Raw genomic sequence first — 14,492 nt, 5'->3', positions numbered from 1 at the left:
ATATATTTAAGACTTGTATCAAAATCATGTATAAATGCTGTTCTACACATAGCACAGTCACTTAAGCATTGGGCTACCAGTTTTGTAGCATTTCAAATCACCCTGTATGCATTAAAACACCGAAATATTTTCTCAATCCTTTTGCGTCATTGAAATTGATAATATAAACATTTCTGGTTTGTATATAATAAATTTAATTGCATTCCTTTGGTATTTCTTTGATCTTGATGCCGCCTAATATTACGCGTCAAATAAATATCCACTTAGATTGCTGAGAAAGTATTGCGGAAAAGAGAATTACATCACTCTGCAATAGACCACGATACGATTCAGGTTATTGATTAGTCTGGATTTTTGTTTTTGTCCTGGGAATATAGTGTAAAGTCATAGTAGTAGTTAAATGTGTAGTTTAAGTAAAAGTTGGATTGAAATTCGGAGGAAATTGCTTGTGGGTGTAGTCTTCAAAAAGATGGCAAATTGTTTTTGTGGAAAGGTGAATTTTACTCAAAAATGCGATCTGGCAGTTTTTTGTGAGTTAATCACCGATTTGTCCGTGCTGTGTTTTATCTGGAAGAAGCGTTTGAAAAGCCAAGCTTTGAAGATGGCAGTTTGTTAACCCGAAGTCCGAATCAGTTCCAACTTCCCAACTATCGTTCATTTTTATCTTCCATGGTAAACCAATTATCAGCCTATGGGACACAGTTGTATGTGTTTTTGCAGATATTTCGTCCAATTTAGATCCCAAAAACTTTCTTAAAGGAATTACATCAGCCAGTGGTGGCTGATGTATTTCCTTTTTAAGGTAAAAATAAACAATTTTTAATTATAACCACATAAAAGGATCTTTCATATCTGTGTAAGTACTTTTTGATTTCTCTTTTTGTAGTTACCCCTCCTACTCCCTCTTTTATTCACTTACTTACGACCCAACTCTTCAACCAAACCAAGAGTAGCCGTTCGCAGACGCTTCGGTTTGTTTGCTTACCCTCTCTCCAGCCCAGTAATTTTTGTCCCCAGTTTCAACCTCCTATAAGTGATACCCATTGTGGTAGGCAAATATTGTCGTCTCCGGTGTAATTAATAAACGTAGGAAATAATGATAGCATCTTGGTGCAAGTTTCCATGTTTATTAATTGTTCTAACTATTGCGCAATATGGTGTAATATTGCGTAGTTAGCCGGTACGCTCTTATTGTGGCATTGTCTTGAAAAGACAATGCCTTTATGGTTTTATTGGTGGTGGAAATAAAACACAGTCTTTCTAAGAAGAAAAAAACTCAGCTTCAGAGTCTTAAAAAGTTTGCAGAGCCCTTCGAGCAAAGTGCTCTAGGGAGCTACCCTACACAGGTAAAACCATGTACTAGACACTACTGACACTACTCCCTTGAGATCCGAAAATGTCCCATATTTAAAGATAAATTAACTTTTATATGAAACCTTTTCATTTCTCAACCAATTAAATTTAATTATAAGTTCCAGAAGGAAGGGCGATGCACGTCGAGGTGCGTGATTGGTGGCACCTGACGACATCCCCCCTGCTTTGGAGACTCTGAGGCTGATAAAAAAAGCTGATTTTATTAAAAAAACTTAAGAAAAACAATTTTTTTACAATTCACGTATAGAAAAGAAAAAATGCATAAAATATATTAAAAATGTATATGTCCATATTTTCAAATTAACTTACAGTTCTCTAACACACACTACAATCACGTACACTCGCGTAGCACGCACTTGCACTGCATAAAAACACTCACAGGCGGTGGTCGGTGTTGTTGACAGCATATGCAGGTCCATCCTCGGCGATGTGCTCGTTCTACGGCGGCTTCGTCCTCTCTAGCTGTACGTTTCCCATCTGCATATCGCCGGTGAGTTTGCCTGAGCCTCCGTGGTGACTCTGGACTACATAATGGTAGGCAGGCAGTGACTGGCTACTGCGGAGACATCCATCGCATCAGGTACTTAGCATCAAGTAGGCTGGCTCGTCGGAGATATGGCACATCGACGGTTTCAGGGCTGCAGAAGGTGGATATCGGCCTGTTAGTTTGGTGTACTAACATCCGATGCTTCTCCCCGCTGTTTTCTTAAGTGGTTTTGATGCAGGCGTCGTGTTGGAACTTTTGCGATTCTCGATCGCGGAGCATGAGAACTCTGACATCTCGGAGTCGTGGTAGAGTTCGTTAAAAGGTTGGGCGCCATGTCGTCTCCGGTGTAATTAATAAACGTAGGAAATAATGATAGCATCTTGGTGCAAGTTTCCATGTTTATTAATTGTTCTAACTATTGCGCAATATGGTGTACTATTGCGTAGTTAGCCGGTATGCTCTTATTGTGGTATTGTCTTGAAGAGACAATGCCTTTATGGTTTTATTGGTGGTGGAAATAAAACACAGTCTTTCTAAGAAGAAAAAAACTCAGCTTCAGAGTCTTAGAAAGTTTGCAGAGCCCTTCGAGCAAAGTGCTCTAGGGAGCTACCCTACACGGGTAGAACCATATACTAGACACTACTGACACTACTCCCTTGAGATCCGAAAATGTCCCATATTTAAAGATAAATTAACTTTTATATGAAACCTTTTCATTTCTCAACCAATTAAATTTAATTATAAGTTCCAGAAGGAAGGGCGATGCACGTCGAGGTGCGTGATTGGTGGCACCTGACGACAATATAACTGCTACAATTTAAAAAAGTTATAGTGAAAAAACAAATCCAATTTCATAGCAATACCTAAAAAAATAAGCGCAAAACAATGTTAACACTAGGAAATAATGAACCTCATGAGCCGTCCCTTTGAAGACGTCTTCTTCTTCTTCTTGTTGTGTCTATCCGTTTCGGATGTTGGCGACCATGGCAATCTGTATTTTGCAAACTGTGGCTCTGAAAAGATGTCTTCATGGGAGAATAATACGTAAAAGGTTAAAGAAAAAGTATAAACACATAACAATTCACTGGATTCACTGAATACTCGGGAGATACAAGGCGTCTAAACACCTATGACTGATGTATGTAACTAATGACAATAGAGTCCATTTATTTAATATCAGAGACCGATATATAATAAATAACATCTATTAACTCTTAAGGAACCTGTAGCGCGTCCCCAGGTGGCTGATAGGAGAATTCCCGATTCAGTTAATCGCTGGGTAGGAGGGAAATAAAATACTTTTTGTGGACCAACAGGTACTTGGCACGCTGTCTAGCGAACGTGACAAGTTAGGCTTAACCTCCCTTATGAAACGTCGATTATCCGAAATGAATTACTCCAGACGACTAAAGATAGTGTCTCAGAATCTCGCACTAAAACATCAAACAGTCCCATGGATTCTGGAGGGTAGACAGAAATTCGATAAACATACGCACACTAAGTTCGAAAGAAAAGCTGCTAGAATCAGAAGTACAGATCATTAAAGTATGGAGAGAGGAGTAAATATTGCTAAGAGGACAAATATTGTATGGCTGTTTTTATTTAAAATGTGATACGTCCTGGTCTATACCAGTCCACATGAAATTTTTATTATGAAATATTGTACGTCCTCTTAGAACGGTTTACTAGTTAATAAAGTAGAATTAAAGATATTCCATTAAGTCAATTAACAACACCATAAACTTAGTTGTAAAGGCATCACTGAAGATTTGGAGGTAATTAGGATAATGAGATATAACTTCGGAGTACAAGTGTTTGTTGATAATCGGATTTGTAGTTGATTTGGGGCATTTTGTGAGGGTTAGGTCAATGGTAAGCTGTTGGATTGTCCATAAAGGAAAATTTAGACTTTCTTGTAGAGATCGACTTAGCTGAGATCCATATCAAAGTAAGACTTTATTGATTATACAAGGGAAGTGCTATTTTTAGTTTGCTTCATAGAAACAATACTTGGATTGCAAATTTGAGAGAATACTGAATATTGTAATGCCCAGTTCTAAGCCGATTTAACATAAACTGTAAGATGTTTGTTGTTGAAAATAGGTTGTTAGATTTGGTGTATCTAGCAGAAATTTGAATAAATTTGTATGTAACTTTTGATTCATGGATTTTAAGACTAATGATATTACAATAAATAACTAAGTTTATACAATCATTTATATAATTTGTTTAGAAAATAATTAAATCGATATGTAGATTAACTAATTGAGGTGTAGATATCTTTAATCACATATTTTTATGCATCGAAAAAAAAAACTAATTACATACTACATGCACTAGCGAAAATAAATTACATAATATATCAATCTATTTTGATGTGTATAATAGGTCTCGATAATTTTTGGCATATTGCAATAACAATTATATATATTATATATATACATTATATACAGTGTGTAAAAGCCAAATGGAATAAATTCATTATTTAGGTTACTGTACATATTTATAAAAAATCCCGAAACACGTCAAATTTAAATTATAACTTGACATTCTTTAACGTGAAAATACAACCCCTACCTTCAACCCCCTTAGAATGACAGGAACAACCCCCAATTTTTAAGATAGGAAGTATAGGCTTGTGATATATCGTTTGAAAGGTCTTTTCATTCTCCATTCAAAAATGTTGTCGCTTTTAAGTTTATTAAGATTAATTAAGATAAAATAAATTAACATCATGTGGTTACCGAAATTGGCTACAATACAATCAAAAAGTAAAATATAATGCAAAACGTAATAAAATGTAGAACACGAAAAAGAACTATGAATGTTAATGAAGTAGATGTTCAAAATCTTCACCGCGAACGTCTTGGCAACATCCTAATCTCAAATAAAACTGTCTTCTAACATTATTTATTTATTATTATTTAACATAACAGGCGTGATCGACCTAATCGCAAGCGTTATTCGTTCTTTTAAGTCATTTAAATCAGAAGGTTTAGTTTTGTACACATGGCTCTTCACATATCCCCATAAAAATAAATCTAATAATGTAAGATCAGGTGATCGCGCTGGCCATTCAATCGATCCTCGCCTCCCTATCCACCGATTGGGAAATATTGTATCGAGGTACTGCCGGACTTTAAGTTGGTAATGTGGTGGTGCTCCATCCTGCTGAAACCATATCGTATTCGCTGGAACTTGAGGGTTTCCTGGATCAGGATATAAATTTGCCAACGTTGGAATGACATCATTTTGAAGTAGTGTCAAATAATTGTTGCCATTCAAGTTGCCCTCAATGAAAAAGGGACCAATGATATTGTTTCCTACAATCCCTGCCCAAACATTAACCTTTTGAGGGTATTAAGTGTGTTCTTCTCTCATCCAGTGAGGATTTTCCGTGGCCCAGTAGCGGCAATTTTGCCGATTAGCATGACCGTTAAGTGAAAAAGTACACTCATCAGAAAACATAACGTCTTCTAATTGGATAATATTGTTATCCAACATGTCCATCATTTGCTCACAAAAAAAGTTCTCCTATCAAAATCGTCTTCCATGAGCTCCTGAGTAGATATCATCTTATAGGGATGCAATTTATTTTCTTTTAATATGTTTACTATCGATGTATGGCTAGCATTGAATGTAGTGGATGCCTGTCTACTCGATGTATGTGGATTTTCCTGAAACTCAAGCAACACATCTAATTTGAGTTCATCACTCAGTGCATTGGCAGCTGCTTTTTTTTACTGCCTTACATGACCAAACTCGCGAAACTGCTTCTCTATTTTATTTATTGTTTCTTGGGATATAAGCGGTAAATTAGGAAATTTCTCATGAAATAGGCGAGTTACTTCCTGTTGTGTTCGGATGTTATCTCCGTATCCAATCATTTGTAAAACTGTTATTTTATGCGTTTCCGTTAATCTAAACATTTTTCAGAATTGAATTGAACGAACTTTCTACTTAAATTAAAATACTGACAACTTAAATAAAACAATTTACTAATGCGTGTTAAAATAACGTTGCCACGGAAATTCTTTAAAGTTTTTTAATGGTTACCATCTAAAAACCACATTGCTATGGTTTTTGTTCACTTTCTCATTATCAAGACCTAAACGGGAAATAAGTTTTGAGTATATTTTAGCGAATTTCGGTAACCACATGATTTTAATTTATTTTATCTTAACTAATCTTAATAAACTTACTATGTCAAGTTATAATTTAAATTTGACGTGTTTCGGGATTTTTTATAAATATGTACAGTAACCTAAATAATGAATTTATTTAATTTGGCTTTTACACACTGTATATATATATATATATATATATATATATATATATATATATATATATATATATATATAATGTACCTGTACTATATTTAATATAAAATTAGGATTTCTTGGGTTAGGTTCAATAAGTAATATTAATTTTGGAACTAAATTTAATTGTTCATTGAAATCAACGTTTTGGCAGGAAACCCTTGCCTTTATCAAGATTCTAAAATGTACAAGATTAGGAACAAAAAGTTATTGTAAAATATATAAAACTTACCAAAACGTAAAACGGGACACTGACATTAATGAATTGACAGAAGTACAAGTTGGTATCTGATATCTCATGGTTTACTGTCATTAATATTAATATATAATTATTTTTATATGGGCGTATTGTAGGTGTTTTCGAAAAAGGTAAAGTGGAGATATGTTATGACTTTAAGAATTTTTTTATGGTATTTATTATTAAAAAAATATATTTCAATCTAATTTAACAGAACAGAAAGACATCTTACACCACAATAGAATCAAGACTTTTGCTTTAACCCATAAGCTACAATATCAATATTTTTTGGACAGGGTGATATTTACAGATAAGAAACTTTTTGAATCTTCTAAAGAGGGCAAAATTGGGGTGTATAGACCAGATAATAATAGATTTAATCCTCTATATATTGATAGATATCGAGCAGCTGGTCATTTTAGCGCCAGTGTATGGGGATGGATTTCATCTAAAGGAATAGGAATGGTATGGCGTATTGATAGCAGGTTTGTTGGGCAGACTAATCTGAATATTCTAGAAAAAATCATGTTTCCCAGTGTAGAACAGTTGTATCCTCCAACAAGATAATTGTCCTGTTTACACTGCAAATATAATAAGCCAGTGGCTTCAGAATAACAACATCGAAACCTTACCATGGCCCAGCTACAGTCCAGATTTAAACCCAATCGAGAATATGTGTGGGGTTATTTTAAAACGGTTGTATGGGCGTAATTTTATACCTTAAAATGCTGAAAGGTTTGGGAAGAGCTCTCTGAAGAAGTCAATTTCATAATTTCTTTCACGAAGACCGAAGATTACAAGCTGTTATCAATGCTGATGGAGATATTACAAAATAATAATTTTATTTATAATATATTTTTGGTAGGGCCTGCGTAGCGCAAGCGGTAGGATGCTTGCCTCGCATGCCGGTGGCCGGAGTTCGAATCCTACCGCCGGCAAGAACAACTAGACATTTTTAAAAATGTCTATAAGCCCCAGGTAGACTCAGCCTGAATAAAATGAGTACCTTGGGTAAAACCAGGGGTAATAATAGGCGGTTGAAGCGTAGCACTGGCCATGTTACCTTCCTTGTATACCGTAGGCCCTAGATATAGCAGACTACCCTGCTATACTCCCAAAGCCGCGAGCGGTATAAAACGGGAGACTACTATTATTATATTATAATTTTATTTTTACATAGGTACCTAAATTTAGTAAAGTTTTGGTCTTTCCAAATAGAAAATATCCCGATTACGCTAAAATGTTTTGCTTCCCCTGATAGTGCCCAGTTATCTTTTAATTTGTCATTTATATACATCTTATAAAATGCAGGAATTCAAAATATAATCAAAATTTAGACCTTAATAATTATTACAATTTATGAATTAACACATGTAATCTATTGTTTGTTGTTTGTTTATTTATTTTATTATTTGTCTGTCATAACAAACATAATATAATGTCAGACCAATCAAATACACTGCTCAAAATAATCAAATCTTACTAAGAGTCGTATCAGTTCTTTTAGGAACCAGCTGTACATTTAGCTCAAATCCCAGGTAATTGTATATGGGTACTTTATCTGGAGATTCTCCTTTAACGTAGATTGTTTTGTCTTGAATTTTGATAAACTGTGTTGGAAGATTGTGATAAACTGAAAAACTCTTAAGATTATAAGGGAATCTTAAGATTTAAGCTCAACACAGCGTATATAGTTTTATTATTCAAAAACGGTGTTATTGTTATATAAAAGATGTGTATATTAATAAAACAATATAAGCAATAAATTGACTGTACAAATTATAAAAAATTTACATATGTTTACTTAAAATGCAAATTAAAAAACTTTGCAATGTCAGCTGGTGTTTATTGCTACTTCTTTAAAGTTTTAGGCGGGAATTACACACGTTTACTTTATCGTAGAGAAATAAAAAAATGATAATAAGCATACACATTTTTTACATACCTAAATAAACAATGCACATGCCCCGATTGATAAAAATCCAGAAAAAATAAAATAACAGTTCTTCGAAGACATAGAGCAAGCCTACAGAAAATGTTGCAGAAATAACACTAAGATTGTGCTACGTGACCAGAACGCAAAAATAGGATAAGAGCGTGTTTTCGTCACTACTATATGAAGCTATAGCCTAAATGTCAGTAGCACTAATTAATTACGACTTTATAGTCGCAACACGAAACATGACAGTCGCTAGCACCTATTTTAAATACAAGAATATACTCAAGGGAACCTGGACATCTCCTCATAGAAAAACAACGAGTCAGATTGATTACCTCTAAATATATTCAGGGCATGAAACAGACGTAATGATCTGTAGAACTTATAGAGGTGCAAACATAGACTCAGATCATTGCCTAGTGATCTCAATATTGAGCGCTAGAATTTCAAACGTCATGAAAGAAAATAAATGAAATGTATAGAAAGAAATGAATTGTGCAAGAGCTAAGAGATGCAAGAATTGCAGAACGGTAACCGAAAAACATCATAAATGGGCTAAGGAATAAAAATGTAAATGAAAAGGACCATGCTAGCATGCCACAAAGAAGAGTAGTGAATACTTTACACCGAAGCATCCTTAGGCGTAGTCCTAACCTTATAGTTCAATACGTGTCTTAATCTCCTTGGTTTGGTCTACATTTGATGTTATTCTAAGTATTTTTTGGTATCTACACTCTCAATTAGAGTATCGTCAACAATAAATTGGATTTTTGCATCTGCTGATCTTGCTGAATGTTGATGCATTTAGTTTTTTTACAAATTCATCCTTAATCCGTATTTATGACAGCATTTATTAAGGCGTTGCATTACGTCCTGTAAATCATTGTTGTTATCCGTCATTATTACCGTATCATATGCAAAACGCAGGTTATTCAAAACTTTTCTATTAACAGATATACCTTCTATTGAATCTGAGAGCGCTTTTTTAAATACCGCTTTACTGTAGACATTGATAGCACGGATACCCAAGAGTAGTGGTGATAAAACGCAACCCTGGCGGACTCCCCCCTTTATTTTGAAATCTCAGGTGTTCTGATTAACTCTTACCTTGGCAGTTTGATTCCAATATAGATTAGATATCATTTTCATATCGTTACTATTCATGTTTTTGTTTTTTAATATATCTACACACTTGTTTTGTTGAGCCTTATCGAATGCCTTTTTAAAATCTCCAAAAGATAAGTACATGTTCTGATTCATGTCCATACATCTTTGGGCCAGCACATTTAAGCCGAATAAAGCATCTCTCGTGCCCATACCATTTCTAAGGCCAAATTGTGTACCAATAATTTCATATTCAAGAGTTTTAACAATTCTGCTGTGTATTATTTTCAAAAATGTTTAAAGTGTTGACTCATTAAAGCACTTGTTCTGTGATCTGAGCAGGATATTGCACTTAACTTTTTGGATATTGCCACAAAGGTCGATTACAGCCATTGCGTGCGGATTGTCTCCAGTCTCCAGTGTGCAACATGTGGCACATAGAGCAATGGAGAGGTCAATGTTAAATATATCTCCCAGATATTTAAGTTGATTTGTTAGGAAAAAACTGGTGCTACGAACGCAGTTAAAAAATAACAACGCTGAAATGGGACTGGGCAGGATATGTTGCCCTTATCGTAATCGAGGACGTCCTCCAACAAGGTGCTCCTGGATTTAAGGTGCACAAAATCGGATGCAGGAGAATTATTAACGGGAGGCCTATAATTATCGGTGGACTCAAAACGGCTATTGATGATAATGATTCCACTGATACATCCAAACGGTTGTTTACATTAATTTTAGCGCAGAACAAAAAATGTAAATATATGTATTTGTTAACACAAATAAAGTAAATAACACTACTTGAGGTAATTGGGTAGCTCTACGATTACCCCAGCCGGTTCCAAGCCCGGATAAAATGAGGAGGGTAATAGGCAAGGTTAGCAACCTACCAATCTTAAAAACGAATACTGATAAGAGAAACATTTTACAGCTTCGGAACATAATTGATCCTATGAAGATGACCACGGCATCCGGACAAGCAAAAAATATCCAAAACTCAGATGGAAATTACTACATGGGATATCAGGTCGCTTAATTTAAGGGACTAAGAAATAACCTAAGTGCTGAAAGAGAAACAAATAGACATTTTAGACACTTGCGCTCTACAGGAAACAAAAAAGAAAGAAAACGGACAAACGGACCCAGAAAATAACAAATAAAGCCTCAAACTACTACCAATTGCAACAAGTAATATTGGAGGATTTTAACACTCGAATGTTCAATCAAGTAATACTCGCAATTAAGCAAAAACATAACGAGAATGTTAAAAACACAAATGGAGAACTGATGATAAACTTCTGCGCGAATAACGAACTTACAATAAACAATACATTTTTTGTCCACAAAGACCAACACAAATATACATTCAACACCTGTGGACAAAGATCTATGATAGATTGCTTTATAACCAATAGAGATATACATTCATCAAAAATAATCATCGAATACTACGGGACCTGATAGAGGAAGATTATCAATCGTCGGAAGACGAAGAACAAGGAGGATTTAGAGCAGGTCGTTCATGTACAGATAACATCTTCTGTCTTAAACAAATTATAGAAAAGAAAATTGTGACAAATAGAGAGTTACATACGACTTTTGTAGATCTTGAGAAGGCATATGACACAGTCCCGCTAAATAAACTATGGGAAGTCCTGGGCACATCAAACATACATAAAACATTGGTTAGTGCTCTCAAAGATCTATATTATGGTTCAAACTCCCAAATGAAATTCGGAAACCTCTTAGCTGAAAAATTTGCAGTTACTAAGGGTCTCAGACAAGGATGTTGTATCTCTCCGACTCTATTTAAGATTTATATCTCTGCAGCTCTGAAACAATGGAAAAGAAAACTCAAAGGAATGGGTATACAATTGAACGATCTGGATTGCATATATACTTTACAGTTTGCAGATGATCAGGTGGTAATCTGAAATGACAAAGATGACATGGAATACATGCTTAGAAAACTAATTGAAGAATACCAGAAATGGGGATTAAATATCAATTTAGAAAAGACAAAATACCTCTCAATTGGAGCTGAAGCAGAACAACTCGATATCGATGACAATCAAGAAATAAATCCATGCAACGAATATAAATACCTGGGCGTCATCTTCGACAGTAGTGGAAAAGACGAACGAGAAATAGAACATCGAATTGTACAAGCAAGAAGAGCTATAGCATGTTTAAACAGAATTCTATGGAGTAAAGAAATATCAAAGAAAAGAAAATGGAACATCTATGAGACAATGGTTAAAACTAGCCTACTTTATGGAGCTGAGACATGGAGAATAACCGAAAAATATAAGAAAAAGGTCGAAGCCACGGAAATGGATGCCATCAGAAGATCGATGAGAATATCAAGAGCCGACAGAATACGGAATGAAGTGATAAAACAACAAATGGGTATAGAGGGCACTATAGTTGAGGATATTGAGAGAAAACAGCTCATATGGTATGGGCATGTGAGCCGAATGGGGGACGAAAGATTGCCTAAAAAAACGATGATGTGGCAACCCCCAGAGAAGAGGAAACGAGGAAGACCACCACAGAGCTGGACCCTGGGAGTTAGGAAAGCGATTAGCGCTTGAAATCTGGACGAAGACCTAACTCAAGACAGAATACAGTGGCGTTTGGGAGTCGGACAACGTCGTAAGACGTTATAAAAAACCGAATATATATATATACAAAAATAATCAACGTAAGATGCCCCAACTCAGCAGATGTAGGTAGTTACCAACAGAATCCATGCTTATATCTTCTTCTTTAGGTGCCGTCTTCTTAGCGAAGGTTGGCGATGACCTCTGCAAAGTTTCCCCTATTTTGGGCTTACCTTATTAAACTTTGCTTATATAGAAAAAGAATATCCTCTTCTAATGGCGCCGTCTTCTTTCGAAGGTTGGCGATTAAAATGGCAATTGTAGTTTTGGAAACTGCTGCGCGAAAAATTTCTGCGGATGAGCGGTCGAACCATCTCATCAGGTCTTTCAGCCATGAGTTCTGGCGTCTTTCTACTGATCTTTTGACCTGTACTTTTCCTTCCAGTATAACTTGAAGTAATTCATATCTTTCGCCTCTCAACACATGACCCAAGTATTGCATTTTCCCCTCTTTGATTATTCTTCTAAAAAGAATATCAGAGATGAAATATTAGAAAACTCTAACATCGAGGAAAGCTGGAAAAAACTCAAGACTAATATAATTAACGCATCAACAAAATCACTTGGAGAGAAGAAAGTAAGAAACACTAACATATCAAAAAAGAAAAACCCATGGTTTAGAGAGAAAGTGAAGACAAAATGTGAAAAGAATAAGAAAGCCTTTTTACAATAGAGAACACAAGAAGCACAACAAGGATACAACAACTATAAATGAATTAGGAATGAAACGCATATTTTAGTTAAACAAATAAAAAGCGAACACTGACAAAGCTTTTTAAAACATATCACGACTTCTACGAAAAACAAAAATAAATATGGAGACTGATCAGAGGACAAAGACAAGAGATAAGTGAACTAATAAAAATGAAACACATTCACCAAACAACTATTAAAACTAATCCAAAAAATAATAGAACAAACAGAATTCCTGAAGAATGGAGATCATGCATCCTAATACCTATCTTCAAAAAGGGAGACAAATAGGACCCGGAAAATTACAGAAGAATTATAACAGTAGAAGAAGAACAACAGGGTTTTAGTTCGGAATCGGAAAGATTATGAACCGACGCTATATTTATAATGAGACAAGTGCAATGAGAAATCATTAGAATACAACAAACCGGCATATCTATATTTCGAAGACCCTAAGAAGGCATTTGACCGGGTCAAATTATTAAAGGACGTTATTTACTTATGGTGCACAATAGTGACACCTTTAAGAATAATCAAAACGATCGAAAATATCTATCAAAAAACACAATAAAAGTAAAAGTAGAAGAAGAACTAACTAACCCTATTGAAGCTGGCAATGGAAGAAGACAGGAATTTTACCTGAGTTGTCTATAGTTCAACCTGATTATGATTGAAATAATAAAAAAAGTAAGAACTAAAAAAAGATACCAAGTAGGAGCAAAACAACTTAAAATAATCTGATATGCAGACGACGCAATACTACTCTCTTAAAATGAAGATGATTTACAACGTATGCTGCACCAATTTAATATAACCGCCAGAAAATTTAACATGTTATTTCTCCAAAAAGACTTGGTTATAGCAGCAAATGTACTAAGATGTAAATTGGAGCTGGAAGTTCAGATAATAGAACAAGTGATGGAGTTTAAATATCTAGGCATCACATTATCTAGCTACGGAAAGCTCAAATCTGAAGGGGAATAGCAAGTGAATAGAGCAAACAGAGCCGCAGGTTGCCTGAATGAAACAATATTTAGAAATAAAAATATCGGAAAAGCAATGAAAGGCAGAATTTTCAAAACAGACCAATAATGACAAACGTGGCAGAAACAGGACCTAACACAGAAAGTATAAAAAGAATGTTAGAAACAGCAGACATGAAAACACAAAAAATTGATGGTAAAAGACTATGAGACAGAGCTAAAAGTACATATATACGACGTAGATGCAAGGTGGAGAATATTAAGAAGTGGGTAAAAAATATAAGTGTACTATGAAATGATCATATAATCCAAATGACAACAAATAGAGTACTAAAAACGGCAAAAGACGGTTCATCAGTAGAAAGACGATCAGTAGAAAGACCACGAAAACGATGGAACCACTTACTGGAGGCACATTGAAAAACAGACAGAGTTGTGTCTACATAAAAAGAAGAAAAACAACAAGAAGAATAAGGTAAATTTAAAATATTGTTCAATTGAACCAACCTCTCTGTTTAAAATAAGTTGTCTTTTGGAAGGTTTGTCAGTCCGTTTGGGGTGATGATCCACAGCATCCATCGAGAGACGACTAAAATAGATCCTACTTAAAAGCAAAACTTGTATAGGAGTTTCCAGTAAAATCCTCTACCATTGAATTCAATAGAACAGTTTTAATTAGGCCATCCTGTATA

At 34.9% G+C, this 14,492-nt stretch overlaps 1 protein-coding gene across 1 annotated transcript in view; it reads right to left on the bottom strand.

The window, feature by feature from the left end:
• The window catches only part of fs(1)N (female sterile (1) Nasrat), a 118,763-nt gene that overhangs the window by 54,200 nt on the left and 50,071 nt on the right, over positions 1-14,492 (bottom strand). The gene's annotated exons all lie outside the window — the stretch shown is intronic.

The sequence above is a fragment of the Diabrotica undecimpunctata genome, chromosome 4 (assembly GCF_040954645.1).
Source record: "Diabrotica undecimpunctata isolate CICGRU chromosome 4, icDiaUnde3, whole genome shotgun sequence".
NCBI lineage: Eukaryota > Metazoa > Arthropoda > Insecta > Coleoptera > Chrysomelidae > Diabrotica > Diabrotica undecimpunctata.
This window is presented reverse-complemented; position numbering and strand designations above follow the sequence as displayed.